Genomic DNA, 11,048 nt, shown 5'->3' with positions numbered 1-11,048 from the left:
CCTCTGTAAGTTAAGGAACTGGAGACTGTATTATAGGCTACAAAACAAGTTTTAATAAATGTTAAAAGACTGAAATCATACAAAATATAATTTCCTATCACAACGTATTGAAACTAAAAAAACCAGAAAGAAAACTGGAAAATTATCAAATATGTGGAAATTAAATAATGCTGTAAAATAACTAATAGGGCAAGAAGAAATCACAAGAGAGATTAAAAAATACCTTGAGATGAATAAAAGCAAAACCACAATATACCAAAACTTCTGAGATGCAGCAAAAATAGTGCTTAGAGGGAAATTTATAGCTGTAAAAGCCTACACTAGAAAAGAAAGATCTCAAATTAATAACCTAATTGTACACCTTAAGAAACTACAAAAAGAACAAACTAATCAGAAATTAGCAGAAGGAAATAAAAATTAAAGTGGAGATTAAATAAAATAGAGAATAGAAAAAACTCAACCAACCAAAAGCTAGTTCGTTGAAAACATCAACAAAATTGAAAAACCTTTAATTAGATTGACTAAGAAGAAAAAAAGAGTTCAAAATTAAATCAAACGAGGGGCACCTGGTGGCTCAGTAGTTGAGCATCCGACTCTTGATTTCAGATCAGGTCATGATCTCGGGGTGGTGGGATCAAGCCCTGTGTCAGGCTCCATACTGGGTGCGGAGTCTGCTTGGGATTCTCTCTCTCTCTCCCTCTGCCCCCTGCACTTACTCTCGCTCGCTCTCTCTAAAGTAAAATCTTTAAAAAAAAAAAAGAAAAAAAGAAAGAGTAGGGGCAGTGGGGGTGGGGGGCTCAGTCGGTTAAGCATCTGACTCTTGGTTTTGGCTCATGTCATGATCTCATGGGTCGTTAGATGGAGCCTCATGTAGAGCTCTGCACTCAGCCAGAAGTCCGCTTAAAGATTCCCTCTGTCCTTCACCCTGCTCATGCTCTCTTTCTCTCTCTCTCTCAAATTAATAAGTAAATCTTAAAAAAAAAAAGTATAAAATCAGAAATGAAAGTGGTGACAGTACTACAAACCTTACAGAAATAAGTATTATGAGTATTATGAACAATGGTATGCCAATAAACAGGATAATAAATGGACAAATTCCTAGAAACATACTGTGAAATCGTGATATAGTAAAAAAACATATTTGGCCTTTGTCCACGGTTCCTGGCACAGAGCTCCTAAAACTCCTGAAAACTTCCCAAGTGATAGTGGTGAGGAGCTTCTTTTGTTATTTATAATAAAAACCTTTCTATTTTTTTTTAAGATTTTATTTATTTGAGGGGCACCTGGGTGGCTCAGTCGGTTGGGCATCTGCCTTTGGCTCAGGTCATGGTCCCAGGGTCCTGGGCTTGAGTCCCATACTGGGCTTCCTCCTCCGTGGGGAGTCTGCTTCTATCTCTCCCTGCTGCTCCCCCTGCTTGTGCTCTCTCTCTCTTTGTCAAATAAATTAAAAATCTTTAAAAAAAATAAAAGATTTTATTTATTTGAGAGAGAGAGAGAACACGAGTGGAGGGGAGGGGCAGAGGGAGAAGCAAACTCCCCGCTGAGCAGACGGCCGGCATGGGGCTCGATCCCAGGACCCTGAGATCATGACCTGCACTGAAAGCAGACACTTAACGGATTGAGCCACCCAGTGCCCCTATATTAAGCCCCTTTCAAACTTATCCAAGTTTGTGCTAATCAAGTGAATCTTTTTTTTTTTAAAGATTTTATTTATTTATTCGACAGAGATAGAGACAGCCAGCGAGAGAGGGAACACAAGCAGGGGGAGTGGGAGAAGAAGGAAGCAGGCTCATAGAGGAGGAGCCTGACGTGGGGCTCGATCCCATAACGCCGGGATCACGCCCTGAGCCGAAGGCAGACGCTTAACCGCTGTGCCACCCAGGCGCCCCCAAGTGAATCTTTTTTTAAATTTAAGATTTCATTTATTTATTTGACAGAGAGACAGCAAGAGAGGGAACACAAGCAGGGGGAGTAGGAGAGGGAGAAGCAGGGAGCGCAATGCAGGGCTCCGTCCTAGGACCCTGGGATCATGACCTGAGCCGAAGGCAGATGCTTAACGACTGAGCCACCCAGGCGCCCTAATGAAGTGAATCTTATGGATCCTCTAGATTGATTGCCAGAGAAACCAATCATGTAGAGGATTGGAATTTTTTTTTAAGATTTATTTTATTTTAGAGAGAGAGACAGACAGAGAACACGAGCCGGGGGAGGAGCAGAGGGAGAGGGAGAGAGAGAATCCCAAGCAGACTCTGCACTGAGTGCAGAGCCTGACAGGGGCTTCTCATGATCCTGAGATCATGACCTGACCCAAAATCAAGAGTCGGCCGCTTAAGTGACAGAGCCACCCAGGCACACCTGGAATTTTTTTAAAGATTTTATTTACTCATTTGAGAGAAAGAGAGAGACAGAGCACAAGGAGGGGGGAGAGGCAGAGGGAGAGGGAGAAGCAGACTCCCGCTGAGCTGGGAGTCTGACATGGGGCTCGATCCCAGGACCCTGAGATCATGACCCCAGCTGAAGACAAATGCTCAACCATCTGAGCCACCAGATGCCCCTGGAATTTTTTTTTTTTTTTAAGATTTATTTATTTGAGGGTCTCCCGGATGGCTCAGTCAGTTACGCGTCTGCTTTCAACTCTGGTCGTGGTCTCAGTGTCCCAGGATCAAGGCCTGCACTGAGCAGGGAGTCTGCTTCTCCCTCCCCCTCTGCCCCTCCCCCAGCTTGTGCTTTCTCTCTCTCTCTCTCCCACAGAAATAAATAAAATCTTTAAAAAATAAAAATATATAAAAGGTGTATTTATTTGAGAGAGAGGGAACACACACGTGCACCCACGAGAGCGCAAGCAGGGGAGGGACTGAGGGCGAAGAATGAGAGAAGCCGACTCCCTGCTGAGTGAGCAGGGATTGAGCCCCACCTCTGGCTCCGTACTTGGCATGGAATCTATTTGAGATTCTCTCTCTCCCCCTCTCTCTGCCCCTCCGCCTCCCCCTGTTGGCTCTCTAAATAAAGAAATAAATACATAAAATCTTTTTAAAAAGTTAAATCTTCAAATAAATCAATAAATTCAGCAGCATAGTAAAAGGATTATACACCATGACCAAGTGGGAGTTAACCAGGAATGCAAAGATGTTTTAAGAAAATCAATGTAATTAATATCCTACATTAATAGAATGAAGGTGGGAAAATAACATGATCAGCTCAACTGGTACCAAAAAAAAAGCATTTAACAGGGTGCCTGGCTGGCTCAGTTGGTAGAGCATACAACTCTTGAGCCCTGTCTTGTAGGTTCGAGCCCCACACTGGGTGTAGAGATTACTTAAAAATAAAATCTTTAGAAAAAAATTTTTTTAAAAAATTGGACCTTTCGTGGTAAATATAATAAACTAGGAATAGAAGGGAACTTCCTCAACATGATAAAGGCCATATATGGAAAACCCACAGTTAACATCATACTCAATGGTAAAAGACTGAAAGCTTTACCCCTAAGATTGTGAACAAGATAAAATGGCCCCTTTTCCCAGCTATTCAGTCAGTACAGTACTAGAAGTTCTAGCCAGCACAGTTAGGAAATACAAAGAATTAAAAGGCACTCAGATTTTAAAGAAGTAAAATGATTTCTGTTTGCAGGCTTGACCCTACAAGTAGAAAAGCATAAAGTTTACAACAAAAAGCAAAACAAAACCTGTTAATTCGGTAAAGTTGAAAGATACACAACCAACACACAAAATTAGTTTTTTCTAATAAGACTTTAAATGAGAAACTTAATACTTTTTTNTTAATACTTTTTTTTAAAATATTTTATTTATTTATTTGACAGAGATAGAGACAGCCAGCGAGAGAAGGAACACAAGCAGGGGGAGTGNTAATACTTTTTTTTAAATATTTTATTTATTTATTTGACAGAGATAGAGACAGCCAGCGAGAGAAGGAACACAAGCAGGGGGAGTGAGAGAGGAAGAAGCAGGCTCACAGCGGAGGAGCCTGATGTGGGGCTCGATCCCATAATGCCGGGATCACGCCCTGAGCCGAAGGCAGACGCTTAACCGCTGTGCCACCCAGGCACCCCTTAATACTTTTTTAAGTAGGCTTTGCACCCAACGTGGAGCTTGAACTCAAGAGTCACATACCCTACCAACTGAGCCAGCCAAACGCCCCAAAACTTGTAATTTTTAAATATACGTCTATAATGTTTGAACATAAAAAAGCAACTTATGTTACTTTTATAATGAAAAAGATAACTAACAGCTAAACAAAATATTTTTCTAGTTTCTTTTAATGTTTGCACCTGCAAGGCTTTTTCTTTCTCGTTTGTCAACTCCTGAGAACGACAATCGTGCTGTGTGTGATGCCCGCTGAATCTCTAATTTACCCAGTTCTTGGATTTTTTCTGACAATGACTATATTAGAGTTCAATACAAAGTATTTAGCCAAAAAAGTCATTTTTTATACATTTTTATACAAGTATTTTTGTACATGAGCGGTACAAAACAGTTCAAATGAATAGCCGGGCACCCTGGAAGAGTCAATATTACTAAGACAATGATACTACAGATTTAATCCAATCCCTATCAAAATCCCAAAGGCTGGGGCACCTGGGTGGCACAGCGGTTAAGCATCTGCCTTTGGCTCAGGGCGTGATCCTGGCGTTATGAGATCGAGCCCCACATCAGGCTCCTCCGCTATGAGACTGCTTCTTCCTCTCCCACTCCGCCTCCTTGTGTTCCCTCTCTCGCTGCTGTCTCTATCTCTGTCAAATTAAAAAAAAAAAACTCTTAAAAAAAAAAAAAGAACCTGATACTCAATGAAGTTTAGCTGTATTTATTAATGTTTCTGTGGGTCAAGCTTGAGCAAGAATCAGGAGAAGTTAGTGTCATAAAACATGAAGGAGAAGAGTTCAAAAACAAGGAGGTCGTCAGCCATACTAAATTCTGCAGAGACATCAAGAAAAGCCATGAGGAAAAGCCACTGGATATAGCAATTAGGTCACGAGCGACCTTCAAGAGCGGTTTTGAAGGGATGTTGGAGGCCAGACTGCATTTGACTAAAGCACAAAGGAGGCAAGAACGTGGGGGCTACGTATGGACTTCTCTAGAGAAGAAAAGCAGTGAAGAGGGAGAGAGTGGTCATTTCAGAGAAATGAGTGGCCTCCGGAGGTGGCCAAGCTGGCCCACATTTTCACGAAACGTCCCTCACCCCGCAAAGCCAGCTCTGCTGGCGTGATGACGACAAGGCTGTCACGGACATGCAGAGATTTGAGGTGACCTCCTTTCAACCACTTGGTATTCTCTCCCGAGCCCCATCTCCTGAGACCAGCTGAGGTCTGTCTGAAGGTGCTTCTTCCTAAGAAACTGCTGAGAAGGCAGAAATCTTAAACCGAGATTGATTCTCTGACTGTACTGCCTGTACTCTCAACAAACAGACCTACAAGGGACAGAAATAATTGATAAGGCAACAAAAATATCAACAGAAACATTTTTAAAAATTTTAATCTCAGTGTAGTTAACATACAGCGTTAGCTTCGGGTGTCCAATATCGTGATTCAACAACTCTCTACGGTACTCAGTGCTCATGGTGATGAGTGCGCTCTTAAACCCATCACCTATTTCACCCCCCACCTCCCCTCTGCTAACCATCGGTCTGTTCTCTACAGTTAAGTGTTTTGGGGACGCCTGGGTGGCTTAGTCATTAAGTGTCTGACTCTTGAACTCAGCTCAGGTCTTGATCTCAGGGTTGTGAGTTCAAGCCCTGTTTTGAGCTCCACACTGGGCGTGGAGCTTACTTTAAAAAAAAGGGGGGGGGAGCTTTTGGTTTGTCACCTTTTTTTCTTCCTGTTTCCTCTTTTCCTTTTTCCTTTTTTCTTTTTCTTTCTTTCTTTCTTTTTTTTTTTTTTTAGAGATAGAGATTGCATATGGGATCGGGGTGTGGGGGGGTGATGTCAGAAGCAGAGGGAGAGAGAAAATCTTAAGGTGGCTCCCTGCCCAGCCTAGAGTCCAACGCAGGGCTCCATCTTATTTTCTTATTTTTTATTTTTAAAGATTTTATTTATTCGTTTGACAGAGAGAGAGACAGCAAGAGAGAGAACAGAAGCAGGGGGAGTGGGAGAGGGAGAAGCAGGCTCCCCACTGAGCAGGGAGCCCAATATGGGGCTTGATCCCAGGACCCTGGGATAATGACCTGAGCCAAAGGCAGATGCTTAACAACTGAGCCACCCAGGTGCCCCGTTTTGGGATTTTTTTTCCAAGTTTTATTTATTTAAGTAATCACTATACCCAATGTCGGGCTTAAAACTCACAACCCAGAGATCAAGAGTCACACACTCTGACTGAGGCAGCCAGGTGCCCCCATTTTGGATTTATTTTTGTGTATGGTGTAAGAAAGTGGTCCAGTTTCATTCTTTTGCGTGTTGCTCCAGTTTCCCCGACACCATTTGTTGAAAAGTCTATCTTTTTCCCATTGTATATTCTTGCCTGCTTTGTCAAAGATTAATTGACCGTACAGTCGTGGTTCAGTACTGGGCTCTCTATTCTGTTCCACTGACATACGTGCCTATTTTTGTGCCACCATCATACTGTTCTGACTACTAGGGCTTTGCAGTGTATCTGGAAATCTGGGATTGTGATACCTACAGCTGTGCTTTTCTCTTTCAAGACTGCTTCGGCTATTCGGAGTCTTTGTGGTTCCATACAAATTTTAGGATTATTTGTTCTAGTTCTTTGAAAAATACTGTTGGTATTTTGATAGGGATTGTATTAAATCTGTAAGTTGCTTTGGGTAGTATGGACATTTAAACAATATTTGTTCTTTCAATCCGTGAGTGTGGAATATCTTTCCACTTGTTTGTGTTGTCTTCAGTTTCTTTCATCAGTGTTTTATAGTTTTCACGATACAGGTCTTTCACCTCCTTTGTTGAGTTTATTCCTAGGTGTTTTATTATTTTTGGTGCAATTCTACATGGGATTGTTTTCTTAATTTATCTTTCTACTTTTTCATTATTACTGTGTAGAAACGAAATGAATTTCTGTACATTCATTTTGTATCCTGTGACCTTACTGAATTCACTTATCAGTTCTAGTAGGACTGTAGGTGGACTTTTCTACATATAGTACCAGTCTTCTGAAAATAGCAAAAGTTTTGGGGCGCCTGGGTGGCTCAGCCGTTAAGCGTCTGCCTTCGGCTCAGGGCGTGATCCCGGCGTTATGGGATCGAGCCCCACATCAGGCTCCTCCGCTATGAGCCTGCTTCTTCCTTTCCTGCTCCCCCTGCTTGTTTTCCCTCTCTCGCTGGCTGTCTCTCTCTCTGTCAAATGAATAAATAAAATCTTTTTAAAAAATAATAAAAGTTTTTTTGTAGAAATTATTTATTTATTTATTTAAGAGAGAGAGAGGAGGGGGAGGGGGAAAGCATCTCAAGCAGATTCTCCCCTGAGCTCAGAGCCCAACACAGACCTTGATCCCACGCCCCCAAGACTGTGACCTGAGCTGAAACCAAGAGTCAGATGGTTAAATGGCCGAGGCACCCAGGCACACCAATAGTGAAAGTTTAGAAGCAGAAAGTAGGGGCACCTGTTGGCTCAGTTGGTTAAGCATGTAACTTTTTATTTCGGCTCAGGTCTTGATCTCAGGGTCGTGAGTTCAAGCCCTGTGTTGGACTCCATTCTGGGCATGGACCCTACTTTAAATAAATAAATAAATAAATAAATAAATAAATAAATAAGGCAAGTGAAGTCAGTGCCTCAGTTGCCAGTCAGTATGTTTTGTTCCCTATTCTTTCTTCTTTTTTAAAGATTTTATTTTTCTATTGACAGAGAGGGAGAGGGAGCACAAGCAGGGGGAGCAGCAGGGGGAGAGGGAGAAGCAGACTCCCTGCTGAGCAGGGAGCCGGACGCGGGGCTCGGTCCCAGGACCCTGGGATCATGACCTGAGCTGAAGGCAGACATTTACCTGAGAGAGCCACCCAGGCGTCCTGTGCCCTGTTGTTTTAGCACAAAAAGGAAAAGAAACAGTGCGTGGATGCAGGTTCCTCTGAATTTTAGCGCTGCTCCTTCTGTAGTTGCCTTTTGCGTGAGGATGACAATGCAAGAGATGAAGATGAAAGCCGAGACCACTTGCATGGTTGCTGGGCCCCTCTGTGCAGTCATGTATCCTACGTTTAGTGAGCTAGGACGAGTAAACCTGTCTGCAGCTCAGACACTGAGAGCAGCTTCCATCAAGGCTGAAAAAGAAAATCCAGGACTCACGCAAGACATCACTATGAACATTTTAGAGGAAAAAAGAATGTAGAAGTTAACTTCACAGAGTCCCTTCTTCAAATGGCAGCTGATGACGTAGAAGGGGGTGTGACTGAGCGACCAGAGCCAGAATTCCAGGACCTAAAGGAAAAGGCAGGAGCCCTTCAACCAATTCTCAGTAAGATCCCGGATGAGATCAATGGCAGAGGAAGGTTTCTGCAGACATAAGGATCTAGCTGGTGCAATAAAAGCACTTCTTAATACAGTGAATGATGTCTTCAAGAAGTATCAATAGTCCATCTGCAGGGCACTTGAATACCAAAAGAAAGATTTTGTCAAGTTCTCCAAAGGTTTCAATGATATTCTGAAAACCTATTTTAAAGATGGTAAGGTGGGGTGCCTGGGTGGCTCAGTCGGTGAAGCGTCTGCCTTCGGCTCAGGTCATGATCCCAGGGTCCTGGGATCGAGCCCTGCATCGGGCTCCCTGCTCAGTGGGGAGTCTGCTTCTCCCTCTGCCTGCCGCTCCCCCTGTTCATGCTCTCTCTCTCTAATAAATAAATAAATTCTTAAAAAAAAAAAGATGGCAAGGCAATAAATGTGTTCATGAGTGCCAACTGTTAAATTCATCAAATCAACTTGATACTTCAGGCCTTCAAAACTGTGGCCTGAAAGTTGTATAGGTTAAGAGATGTACTTCTCAGTAGTATTATTAAACTGCCTTTATCTGTAAATTTTAGAGTTCAACTGTATAAATTCTCAGTCCCTCCTAAAAGATATCTAATCCAGGATGTTGAATGGGATTATTGCCATTTTATACCATATTTTTATAAAATGTAGCTTCATCAAATCTCACACTGAAGATTTTGCATCACTTTTGCTATTTTCATTCTTTTGAGATTTAGAGCCGAAAGAATTTATGCCTTAATGTGTCATTATATAACATTCCTTAAAAGAATTGTAAACACTGGTGTTCATTTGACATTTTAACTTGAAAGCCATATGCTGGGGCACCTGGGTGGCTCAGTTGGTCAAGCATCTGACTTCGGCTCAGGTCATGATCTCAGGGTCAAGCCCCACATCATTGGGCTCCCTACTCAGCTGGGAGCCTGCTTCTCCATCTGCCTGCCCCTCCCCCTGCTTGTGTGCACTCTCTCTCTCTCTGACAAATAAATAAATAAAATCTTAAAAGTAATAAATAAATAAATCTTTGAAAGTGATATACTGCAAGATAATGTATTTAACAATATTTGGTGGCAAATATTCAATAAATAGTTTACATCTATTAAAAATGTAGTGGAAGTTTTACTTTTTCCTGACGGATTTGGATGTCTTTCATTTCTTTTTCTTTTTCTTGTTTGATTTCTATGCCTAGGACTTCCAGGACTATGTTGAATAAAAAAGCAGAAGTATTTTCGATTAGCATCTGAGGGTCTAAACAGATATGAAAAATCACGGTGCACAGGGCGCTGACTGGCTCAGTCCGTAGGACTTGCGACTCTTGATCTCAGGGTCATGATTTTGAGCCCCACGTTGGGTGAAGAGATGACTTAAACCAAAGAAAATCACGGCGCCATATTGAGGAGGCTTGCTCAATCTGGTACTGCTCTTCTCACAGCTGCTGTGCATGAGTACTCCCTACTCCACTGAAAATCCTTTAAAACACTCACCAGGTCACTAAATCATGCCCTTACATATGACTCTCCCAACTTTATTGAAAAATTTCCTTTAATGGAAGCAAGACCTCACCTGACGTGTCTTGAGTAAAGTGTCCATACATGGTAGTGTACTAAGCACTACAAAGAGGAAACAGGACATAAGAAACACCATGAGTCATCACCTCCAGGAGCTTGCAGTTTGGTTGTTGTTTTTTTTTTTTTTAAGTTATCATTGTGTTTTCATTTGTAAAAATAAGCTAATTATTTTATTTTAAACCTTTTGAATTTGTTTAAAAATTTAAAATATAGGGGCGCCTGGGTGGCACAGCAGTTAAGCGTCTGCCTTCGGCTCAGGGTGTGATCCCGGCGTTGTGGGATCGAGCCCCACATCAGGCTCTTCCACTATGAGCCTGCTTCTTCCTCTCCCACTCCCCCTGCTTGTGTTCCCTCTCTCGCTGGCTGTCTCTATCTCTGTCAAATAAAGAAATAAAATCTTAAAAAAAAAAAATCCCTATCCTTAAAAAAAAATTAAAATATATGTATTACCTTTACAATACAGAGGTATATGAAGATACACATGAAAAATTCTCATAATGTGTGATTAAGAATAAAAGCCAAGAAATAAAATACAAAAAATAAAATATTGTATTGTTAAACATACAATTATACTTGGAAAACAATAAAAAAATGCATTAAAAGAAGGTTAAAATCAGGGTTTTTAGTATTTTATTTATTTAGTTGTCAGAGAAAGAGAGCATAAGCAGGGGGAGGGCCAGAGGGAGAAGCAGGATCCCTGCTGAGCAGGGAGCCCTATGCGGGCTCAATTCCAGGACCCTGGGATCATGACCTGAGCCCAACGGATGTTTAACTGAGCCTCCCAGGCAACCCAATGTGATATTATTTATTACAATAGTTTTACAGCACATTATCATATGTGGTAGGGTAAATTTTTTCTTCAAAATTTCACTCATTTTGTATTATTAGTTTCCCACATGAACTGGAGATTCAACTTGAAACATTCTCTCAAGATACCTTTTGATTTTGATGGAGTTGCCCTGCATTTATAGATTGATGAGGGGAAAATTGGGAATCTTTTACAAAATAAGTCTTCCCACTTAGGAATACATTTCTTTAATTTTCTTTGAGTCTCTGTGGTATGATCTTTG

General features: G+C 41.7%; 1 pseudogene; it reads left to right on the top strand.

Moving 5' to 3' along the window:
- The first annotated feature begins 7,953 nt into the window (after positions 1 to 7,953).
- Positions 7,954 to 9,288, top strand: LOC100484600 (annotated as a pseudogene).
- The last annotated feature ends 1,760 nt before the right edge of the window (positions 9,289 to 11,048 follow it).

This window comes from Ailuropoda melanoleuca, chromosome 13 (genome assembly GCF_002007445.2).
Source record: "Ailuropoda melanoleuca isolate Jingjing chromosome 13, ASM200744v2, whole genome shotgun sequence".
NCBI classification, from domain to species: Eukaryota; Metazoa; Chordata; class Mammalia; order Carnivora; family Ursidae; genus Ailuropoda; species Ailuropoda melanoleuca.
Note: the sequence above shows the minus strand (reverse complement) of the source record. Positions and strands in the feature narration are given on the sequence as shown.